An 11857-nucleotide genomic window follows, 5' to 3' on the forward strand; every position below is an offset into this window, starting at 1 on the left:
TCCATTAACCAATGGGATTTATAGCTGAGTAGACACGGATTGAATTGTTAATCACTTTCTGTTTCTTATTCACATGTCTAGGCAACTGGATCTGAGTCTGTAAAATCCTTCATCTTCAATCCCCAACCTGCGAGTTAGACATACAGTAATTTTAAATGCTAAAATTGTGTCACTGCTGCATAAAAGAATACAAGGAAGAAAGCAAGTGAATTTAGATAATTGCAGTTATAGACAAATATTTGTTCATGTTTAAATGGAAAACAAATGGCTCACAGCCCAATCCTGAGCTGCGCATTCTGCCAGGACTGCCGCAGTGCCAAAACAGCTACCATGGCATCTATGTGCAGCAGGGTTGCCACCAGCGGCTCCTTGGGAGAAAGGGGATTTCATCCCCTTCCCAGGGATTGGAAATAGTCCCACAACGGGGCTACTCAATTTTGCAGCAGCCCTTGGGCTGCCATAGAATCAAGGGCCTCCGTGTTGGGCCATGCAGCCCAACATGGATCTCAGGATGTGGTGGAGCTGAGCTCCATGGGTCACACCTCCCTCTCGCTCCACTCCCTCCCCTGGCATGTCTCCTCCCCACTCTCTCTCCACCTTCCCCCCACCCCACAACGCCTCCTCCACACCTCCCCTCACTACCTCTCTGCCACCCAGGGGTTTGGGCAACTGCGGAGCACCAGTGTTCCACTGGCGCTGGGCTCACTCTGATGCTCCACCAGCATGAAGGACTTGCAAATGTGCTTTATAGCACATTTGTGACATGGCACACCGGCGGTAAGCCAGTGCACACTGTTTAGTATTGGCCTCTCACTAAGTGACTGGCAGAGAACAAAGACTTCCTGTGGGCTGGAGCATATAATACTTTGCTTAATGAATTCATCAAGTTACCTGACTGGAGGAGTGGAACTCACCTAACTTCTCCATCCCACATCATGGACCTAGGCAGACAGGTTTGCTAGCCAATCAGCAAGATAGCTCTCTTGCTGAGCAAAACAGATGCCGGAAGTGGGTCATGATAGCTATTTTTAGATATTACAAGGCTTGGGGAGCACTGCAGAGGCGTTCAAGGGCTCCCAGCAACCCCCTACAAAGACCAGTGCTGCCATTGGTAAGTAACCCCCCCCCCATCCCTGGCAGCAGTGTGTCAGGTTTTTGGCATCCCAGGCTTGAGATTGTTATTAGCCAGGATGTGGCAGGAGGTCCTGATATCTGGGCCTGGTGTGAAGCAATCAGCAAGGCAGCACAGCTGATGCAATCAACTATGCCTGCTGCAGGTGGGAGTCACTTGACTTGGGGAGAGATGAGTACTGAGTCACATAGGCTATGGAGGAATGGTGCAATGCACCACTGGACAGCCAATCAGAGTGGGTCACAAGACTGTCTTGTGACTATGAGGTCACCCTACTCTGATTGGCTGGCCCCAGTATATATGAGGCAAGCACAGACTCCAGGTATGGATTGTTGTGGTGGAGTGTCTGTGTGTCTTGCTACTGGTTTGTGTACTGATTTGGACTGTGCTTTTCATGACTGTGACCTGCTGTATCCCTGACTTCTGGACCGTTTGACTGACTACTCTTCTGCCTGCTCCTTTTACCAATACATGCTTCTGCAACAAACAAGCCTGTGTCTGCTTCTTTGGCTCTGTTTGGGATTGCCTGCTTCTTTTGCTATCTCCCTACGCTCCCGAGCCATTCTGCTATCAGGAAAGCAAAGTCTATCCTCCCCAGCTGACCTGACACAGTGTGATCCTGGTAATCACATCAGTGCCTTCACCTCTCCCTTACAAAAACTTACAGTACTTCCCAAACTCCCAGAGAGTTTGGGACCCACTGTGCTAGGGAGTTCAAAAATACACAAAAATTGGCAAAAAAAAAAAAAAAAATGGGGGCATTCATCACAACTGCTTATACCATATTTTTGCATGCCTCAAAAGTAATTGCTGTAAATGCATTGTTAAGTTTGCTTGCATTAATGCAATGACACTGTGAATAAAGAGCTTTTATTCTATTGCCATGCATATTTAAAATAGAGAGAAAGAAAGCAAGAGAAAGGCTTTTGGACTCATCATAATCTTTTTGCAAGTAAATGCCAAATATTAAATTCCTTACTGCAGCTTTGATGAAAAACTGAATTAAGCGGCCAGAAGCAAATAGTTGGGGGCACTGGCAAGGCAAGATAAGTATGAATACCTGTGGTTTATCACTGTCATTTATTTGCCACATGGAAGCTGGAGGAATTCTATTAAATTGGGTAAAACACTACTGGCCAGTTATGTCACTAAAGGAAGTCAAATTTATATTAGAACAAGATTACTCAGTGGGGAGAGAATGTCTCTCCGGACAATAAAAAAAGTGCAATAAAATAAGCAGCCTACTTATAAAATAATAAAATACCATGACTAGCATGAGCAGCTTTATCTACTTCTGCAAGGCTATATGTTGTATTTTTTTTAAAATGGAGATAAAATCAGTCACAGGTTTGATAGGCCAAAGCTCATGGGATAGCTTCAGGGGCATATAAGGTAGCCATCAAGTGAACCATCATGGTTGCCTTGAGTATGGCCTTGTCATGGCAATGTCAGTTTATACACATGGCACCTCTACATGAACGCCTGCAGCTGCAAGCTCAGAAGTGATCTGCAGACCTCCCAAGGTGGTTGTATGGGACCACCATCACTCCAAAAATGTGAAATCCCAGTGAACCTTATCCCTTTAGGGCTGGGGAGGAGCTGTAGTTCAGCTCAGAGGAAGGAGGATAGGAGAATACAAAAGAGCAGAGAATTCCTGTGCAGCAGCTACTTTGGCATGCACATATCAAATATCAGATATTGGATACCAAATCCTCAATGCCTTTCCTAGGATGTTTCAAAAGGTGTGAACCTGAGGGAATGCAGCATCTGAAAATCCTTGGAAGGTGAGCTGTGTGATATCACTACCATCTGTCATTCCCTTTTCGCCACAGACACCCTAACAAGCAGCCAAACACAGGACAGCCTCAATGCCGGTTTCCTATTTCTGTGTAAGCCTTGTTCATTGTGTGTTTGGGCTGTCATGAGAGCCACCTGAATCAGGATGTCCAAACTGAACCCTGGACTAAACCATGCTGGAGCTATCTGGAACAAATATTTCACACTGGTTATTTTCCATCTACAAGCCAAACGTACCATAAAACAAGACTTCTACAAAGGGTAGTAATGCATTTGAGAACATAAACCTCTCCCTTTGTAAAGGGATTTATCTGAAATACAGTATTATAGATTAAGGAGGGGGGAAAAAATCAACACCAGCTGAGTCACCTTTTAGTTTACTAACTTTTTTTTTTTACAGGACCAACTTTTCAGTGAAAAAATTTGGCACAACATGCCTTCCTTTCTTACTGCAGTGTTGATACTTTTGAAGAATTACTCAAAGCTAATACAGAATGCAACTATCCAGATACTGTCAAAGCTTCCATAATTATCTGCATTCCTGGAGATCTGGGCAAAATTTTCCCTCCAGTTAAGTGCACTGGTTGTGTTTATACACGATAAATACATGTGCCAAATGATACAATTTCCACTTTGACCAGATTAAAAATTTTTTGCAGCTGCTACACTCCTACAAACCAGGCTTTGTTCCCTTTGTTGTACAAATGGAAACTGCTGCAAGAACAACATATGTGGTGTTTACTCTCACTTTTGATTAACAGCAAATAAAACTAACGTGGGCCTTTATTGACTTGGATTGTCCTGAGGGACAGAGGATATTTAATATTCACCAAAAAGATACTGTGCAATAATAATTCAGGAAATGTTTTAGAAATGAAAAGGCCTAGTGCAGCTTTTCTCAACATTTGTCCTCCACTGTACCACTTCACATGGTCCACGTACTCGAAATACCACTGGAAATAACTGGTGATGACATTAACTGGTGATGACATTAACTGGCAATGACTGTCGATGCAACAAACACCAGTAAGAAGGTCAGGGTGAATGGGAGAGCTTTTCCAAGTGCAGAAAAGCATGTTTTGGAGCCCTGCCTGCCGAGCTTCCCAACACTATTTGTTGTATCACATTCCTAGTCTTGCTACTAGGCAGCAAGTGTCCAAGGGTCCAAGTACCACCAGGCACCACCTCAAGTGCCACCAGTGGTACCTGTACCACTGATTAAGAAACACTGGCCTAGTGCCTTATTATTCTAAGAAAACCTGTACTGCTGGCACCAAAATTCTGTGCACCCTGAGGCAAAGCCCAGCCATGGGACCAACCACCCATAAGACCACTTCTACTACAGGATTCTTGGACTACAGGGTTCAGCCCAGTGGGCCTTCCAATGGGTGGGGGCCCTCAAAGTTTAGTCTGAGAGAGAGAGACAGAGAGAGAGAGCGCGTGCACAATGGCAACTCTTGCGAGCAACAAGAAACAAGTGGGCAACAGTCTAAGCAACGAACTTAACAGTGCAACATTCAAGAATTTGGAAATCCAATCTCACCCATGAGTTGAAAGTCAAAGCAGAGTTCAACAGTATGATGGTGTGTTAGCACTAAGGGCAGATGGTGCCAGTGACTGACACCAGTGCAAAGACATCAAACATGACATATGGAACTAAGTGACAACAGGAGAATGCTGAAGTGCAGCAAGGCTGTTTCTAGGTTGGGTGCTGTCTACCAGCAGAGAGAGACAGAAGCAGCAGCCATGAACTCTCACAATGCTCATAAGAGAATTTGATTTACAGACCATCTGGCTGTCTACTGTAAAGGCCCAATGGTTTCCTCAAATAAATGCAAAAGCTGGCTTTTCGTCCTTTTGTTAGTGCTTTGTTAGTCAGCTGAAAGAATCCATTTCTTTTAAATATCTAGATTCACAATTGATCTTCTAAAGACCCAATTCTATCCAACTGATTTTTAGGGTTTATTGGACACCACAACATCTTCATAGTAAAAGACTAATTAAAGAGTCCAAATGCTGGTATTGTAATGTGTCAAATGCAATACTTTTGCATACAATGTGATCTTTTTTAAAAATACAATTTTTCTGGGAAGAAGTTATTAACTGTATAAGTGTCAAATTGCGACAATATCTGTGGATGCTTATGTACTTTTGAATTATCTACCCGTGGTGTGAAAGCTAACAGAGGAGCAGTAAATATGGTCTCTCAGTGCCCATGTTCCAACAGCACAGCATGCTTTACTGTTCGAGGTGGAAATCTGGGAACAGGGGAGCGAGAGAGAGAGAGAGAGAGAGAGAGAGAGGAACAGCAGGACCAAGAGAAGTGTCTCCTTGGCTCTGAGAGAAATGAGTGGTGGATCGGTCCTTCTTGTGGCTGAAGATGCACACATGGTGGGTTCAGAGAAAACAGGCATCACTCTAAGTTCAGCTGGGGAGGGAAAAAGGTTGGGCAAAAGAAGGCACCCACCATCAGGGATCTCAGAGAACTTCTCTGAGCTATTTCTCCATGTGTGTCACCATAAATAAAACATTCCATTGGCAGCATCCAATGTGGTGAGCGGATGTCCATTAGACTGAGCATGTTGTTCCCAACCCCTATGTGTCACCCATGGGGCAAGGCAGAAGGGGGTGCGACTATGACAGGGTACTCGGGGGAGAAAACTTCTGTTTCCTTCCCTCCTGGCGGAAAACGAGGTACAGGCATACTCCCATATCCACAGGGCTCCGTTCTGAATCCCACCCCCGCGGTTAAGTGAAACCTCCCGCAGTTAAGTGAAATGCCTCCCTCCCCCATGCTCCAGAGCAATTTCAGCAAAATCAAATCAATCAATCAATCAATAATTCCATGTCTGGAAGACCATGACTCACAATCCAAAAATATGCAGAAGAAGCATCAGCAAAGAACCACCAGAAAGATGTTGTGCTGGATGAAGAGGAAGAGTTCATTCCTCCTGCGAACTGGAAGCAGTGCACCACAGAAACCCATGGCAGTGACTTGGGAGCCAAGAGCTTTTTCTTTCTCCCTCCGCCCTCCCTAACCTTCACTGTCCCAATTCATTGCTTTTTAGGGTGCTGTGCCGGAGGCTAAAAGAAAATTTGCAATATCCTTTGGGATTTGCCATTTTCCAAGCAATTACAGCAATTGCTGTAGTCACTCAAAAGACGGCAAGTCCCAAAGGGCACTGTGATTTTTCCTTTAGTCACAGCACACTGTGAGCAATGTGCTGGGACAACTAAAGGAGGGGGGGATAAAGAAAAAGGCCTCTTGGCTTCTGAACCATTTGTATTTTGTTTTCTGGAATACTGTTTGTAGCACATTGGGGAAATGAAGGGGGGGAGAAGAAAAACCTCCCCATTCTCCATTCTGTGCCCCCACTGTGCTCAGACTGGTAAGGAGAAGGGGAGGTTCTAGGATGTATGCATTAGCAGTGAGGTTGCTTAAGTAGGTATTTGCCAAGGCTCAAAACAGCCCAGTAAATGATACAAATTTTCATGATTTGGGAGGAGGGGGAATTTGATTATTTCCAGTTGTTGTTTTTCAGTCAAGACTAACCACCTTGCCCATCTTTAGTACCAAAACCAATACTAGGTATGGTCTTCACATGCCCATGAAATAAAATCACACATATTTAGAAACACTGATATTAAAACTTTGTGATTCTATCCAGAGGATTTTCCTCCTAAAACTGGAAGGAAAAAAATACACCAGTAAAAATAAAAATACCACCTCATAGACTAAAAAATGGAACTGTAATAAGTTTATCTTCATTTTTCAAGCAAAACAATACCTTAGATCAGCCATTTTCAAACACTGTGCCATGGCACACTAGTATGCCACAAGTGGTCCACAGGTGTGCCACAGGAGTTTGGGAGTAGATAATTTATTAGTAGGGCCAATAGGGATGTGAGCCCCCCACTGGCAGCATGGTGTGCCTTGCCAATTGTCAAAAACCTGATGCTGTGTCTTGACAATTTTCGTGCCTTGTCAGTGTGCCATGAGATGAAAAAGATTGAAAATCACTGCCTTAGATAAGTGGTTCTCACACTTTTAGCACCGGAACCCACTTTTTAGAATGAGAATCTGTCAGGACCCACCAGAAGTGACGTCATGACCAGAAGTGACATCATCAAGCAGGAAAATTTTTAACAATCCTAGGATGCAATCCTACCCACACATACGCAGGAGTAAGTCCCACTGACTATCATTGTTAAAAGCATATACATAGTAGCCTGTTAAAAGTACAAATCTGTAATATTTCCCCAGATGCAGTCTCATACCATGGCAGAATCCAAGCCTAATATATTAAAAATAAAATATTGAAATGAATGGGGACCCACCTGAAATTGGCTCACAACCCACCTAGTGGGTCCCGACCCACAGCTTGAGAAACACTGCCTTAGATTTTACCGCTTAAGGAGGTGGGGAACAGTGAAAGAGGCTTTTCAGTCTTTGAGAATTAATTAAATGCAAACTGTAAAAAGCACCAGACAGCTGTGAGCTCAGTATATACGAAACAACCAGAAACCCAGATCACAGGACAGTGCAGCTCAAGTTAACTCAAAGCAAACAGCTCAGATCTAATCCCTAATTCGAACCATAGGAATAAACTGTATTTCATTTATAAATCCCAAAGATTCAAGCTGTAGCTATTGTGTATTGACTTCAAAATCAGACTTTTCAACAACAGAAATGTGAACACCAAAAAACCAGGGATAGCACAATCAGACTGGAGGAAGCTTGCGAGTGGTACTGTACATAATAGCTGCTCTCTGTGCTTTATCTGTCTTCTGAAAGAGAGAGGGAAACCATGACTCTAGGGTAGTAATACGGAGCCAATCTGTTTCCCTTCCTTGACAAAGTGGGATGCTATGACCAGTACGTGTGCATCTCTCTCCTGACAGATTAAGGCTTTACTCAAATGGTGAAGACATCCTTGAAAGCCCCTGCATTCTCTCAAGGCAGCTATAGCTGCTGTGTGAGATCCCTCACTCACTTTAACTCTCTTCCAATCATAATGAAGGTCTCGGTGTTTCACAACATTTAGGTACATACAAGCCAGTCCCACTGCCATGCTCCATAGCCCCAATTCCATCCATCACACTTAAGAGTGTTTGCCTGCATAAAACTTGCACTTGAAGGGATAGAACTTCCCTGTGATTAGGGATGGTGCACACCCAGCATCTCTAAACACAGGAATGATCTCTCCCAAAGTACAGCACAGATCCATGCAGGCAAACACTCGGGCACCCCAATCCTATGCTGGGTTCTGGCAAAACTGGGCAGAGGCGGGGTGGGCCAGAGGGCAGATCAAGCCCGGGAGGGGACAGGGACAGCAGCAGAGGCTGCCACCAAATCCTATCTGCCCTCCCAAGCTGCAGAGCCCAACACAGTTTTCCTTGGTTCTGCGCTAGCTAAGTATCTGGTGCAGATCCAAGTAGACCCATCCGAGTCTAGCTGGGGAGTCCAGCCAGTCTCATCTTATTTAAGGATCTGAAATAACCTGCAGTTCTACAGCTGAACAAAAGATAACCATCAAGACAGAACTGAATGAACTACTCTAAAAAGAAAAAAAAGAAGTCTGACAGGCACCGTGGAATACTTTCATTAATTTAACTTTTCTTTCACTTCTGCCAAAAGAAGTCCAGGAGCCTAATAAACTAGCTTCTCTGTCTCTTAATTAGCTAATGTTTGGAGAGTACTCAGAATGTGAAAAGCTCTACATACGTGCTAAGTATCATTTCAGACAAGGAAAGAAGTGGAGCAATTGAACCAAGAACAACTCTGTGGAACAATTGCAGCCAACAGCACAATAGCAAACAGCTCTTAGGTCACAGTCCATGTACTCTGCACCCACCCACCTCCACAGGCCACCTCCACTCAGTGATCCCCCTTACACAGCCATTCGTCCTCCTTTCCCTACTCCCTCAATTCACAAGGGCAAAGGGAGATGGTGGGAGGAGAAGCTCTAGTATACCATGCTGCTCATCTCTTCTTACCTCCAGGCACTCTCCCCCCTCCCCACAATTGTCCTCTGGCTTGAAAATCACAGCAAGATAAGAAGGGTGTACCAGTAGGGGTGACGTGGGGGAAGAGTAACATGCTGTGTGCTCAAGGGCAGCACTGATTAGAAGACCCACCCAACTCTCTGAAGTCCCAGTACTTGGTCAAAGTGATGGCCATGGGGGAGGAAGAAAGGCTCAACACCAGACTTTGTCCAAGAGTTCACAGCCATCTTGCTAGCACTGTGCATGCAATATGTGCCACAAAAGGAAGACAGAATGACATGGCGGGGAGAGGCATCAGGTGGGGTGGGGCAAAACAGTGAGCGGCACCAAGGGCCACCTGGAAAGCACCGTGTTGTCCCAAGTGCTCAGGGCATGCCCTGGTGGTCGTTTTATGGCTGACATCCTTAACAGTGATAGCCTATCACTGATAGGAAAAGGATATATAGAGTTAAAATGCCCTTAGAGTCAAAACTCTGAGGAGCTGGAAAATACTTCGAAAAGCATCCTTCTCCTGTTGGGTTAATTCAGCACAGGCAGTTTTAGAATCTTCTTCAGAACTAAATGAAAATCACCATTCACATTGAAATTACAGAAGGGCACAGATAATTCATTGAGTTGCAGCGAAAATAGGGAAAATTTAAGCTTCAATCCTGCTGCTTTTTTTTTTTTTTTTTACTTTTTAGTCAGATCTGAAGGCTATAGCATTTTCAAAGCCCTCATTCTTAGATTTCCCTAGGAAGTTGGTTCCTGCTTCAAAGATAATTTGATAAGCACATTTGTATTTTTATTGACCCTCAGAATGTTAGCGAAAACACTGATTCCAAGTCTGCATATAAATGTTAGCGGTAACTACAAATGTCCTTGTTGCTCTGATCTCTCCTTCTATGTATTTTCTTTCTGAATGCGTGTGTGCCTTCTGTGGAAGTAAATCAGTTAATACTGTACGCATGTCTTTTGGGTTCACTGGGTTGTGTCTTTATGTTGCAGATGTGTCATTTTTAATAGGACAGGAAGACAGCGTCCTATGAGTGTACTAACCATGTGAATGCTATTGAATAAAGTCTACACCCTGCAGCTTATATACTTCAAAGCATGCTCTCGAATATAGTAGGGCAACCTTTTTCCTTCAAGTACAGCCGCTAAAGGCAAAAAGCACCTTTTAGACTTGAAATTGCCAGACTGTGTCTTGTCCAGGTTCACAGTTTGGACTTTGGTCTAGTTATTAGAAACCACAAGTTGGATACTGGGGAAAAAAGGCTATTAAGTGACCCTGCCAAGAACCTGCCTTGGGACTAGGTTCTTATCTACTAGAGGAAGTAGAGTTATTCTGCAACAAAAGAATTACATTTATTTCTGCAAATGAAAACACACACTTAAAGGCCTCTTCACATGATGTCAAGATTCCAGTGAAAAGCAATTGTTATCCAAATTACCATAGATACTCAGGTATAGTAAGTGAAATTTCTGCCAAGTAATCAAGCTCCAATTCTCACTTTGCCTGATCCACGGGTCAATCAGAGGGCAGAGCCTTTCAACTCTGAACAGTTTCCTTTCTCAAGAGGCAGGCAGGCAGGTGCCAAGTTTCTCAAGCAGCAGGCAGGCACCAGGCAGGCAGGGCAGAGATCGTTGCTACAGGAACTGGGAAATTCCAGCTGAAGTTCACCTTTTAATCTCCTTCCTTCTGCTGCAGCCTGGTTCTGGTTCTGCTTGGCAAACGCTTGCAAAGCAGGTCTGCTTTTTGAAACACCAGGATGGAACCCTCCTTCCCAGGCTACAATTCAGTGCACCATTACTTCAGAATAACACCCATGAAAAGTAGTGGGTCTACTTCTGAGTAAAAAGGGTTGCAAATATATGCAGCTGCATCGCTCTGCTGTGAATTGAATTGCACACTCCCAGATATGTGTTATGGGTTGTATGCTGTACGTAGAGCTTCTGGCTTAACACGCCAGACACCTTAAAGGTGGATTTGATTCATGGTTCAACCTTTTTCACTGGCATATCCCTTGGCAGCCCATTTCCATAAATTGTACCCTTCCTATTAGCAAAATGTTTGTGTTTTCAATCACTGGTTCATACATGAATTGATGACCAAAAACTAGCTATTGGTGGGGCTTTCACAGCCAACTAGCTACCTCCCTTCCTGCCTTGCTGGTCCTTGCAAGGCACTCCTGTCTTGCAAGGCATTCTGGAGTATGACCTGCATTATGCCATTCTTTTTCAAGTACTCCTAAAGGTCCTGTTGAGTGTCCTTGGAGTACATGACTACCAGGTTGGGAACCACTGTTCTACTGGTATGTTGTTTACAGTGCACTTACTCTGATAGTGTTTACAAAAAGGTGGTGAAGACCAGAATTTAAAAAGATTAAAAATGTATCTTAAAAACATTATTAAAAATGTTTTTAATAAGTTAGAGACTACAGTTCTTAGGTAACAATTAGCGGTAGGTTATTTTTCAGGATCTGGCCTCGGGTAAAATCAGACAAAACGATAGTCAGACACCCCCTAAGTTTAACCCCCCCCCAACTTATCCGAGGGTCATAGAAAATTCCATGATTGTTGTCTCAAAACCTGCCCTTGACTTATCTGTGGGGTCGACTTCTGGGCGGGTGTCTGCAGTGAATCAGCAGATTCAAAGGGAAATTGGCCACTTTTCTGGTTTTGGGTACAGTCACGTAGCTGTATTTGTATATAATATCTAGTCATTTGCAGAATCTGCATCACAGACCTGCCTCAGCACCAACCCTTGGTATCTTCACTATTGATGATTTACTGAAAGCATAAGCATCACATAAGAAGAAGAAATTAAACCTAGCAATCTGTTTGAATGATATTCTACACATGCTACAAAAAGAATCATATAATTCTATGCAGATAGCAAGGTTCAGATAAGACAAAAAGAATAACCTGTCAGTCATGTAG

Source organism: Tiliqua scincoides, chromosome 3, assembly GCF_035046505.1.
Source record: "Tiliqua scincoides isolate rTilSci1 chromosome 3, rTilSci1.hap2, whole genome shotgun sequence".
Classification (NCBI taxonomy): domain Eukaryota; kingdom Metazoa; phylum Chordata; class Lepidosauria; order Squamata; family Scincidae; genus Tiliqua; species Tiliqua scincoides.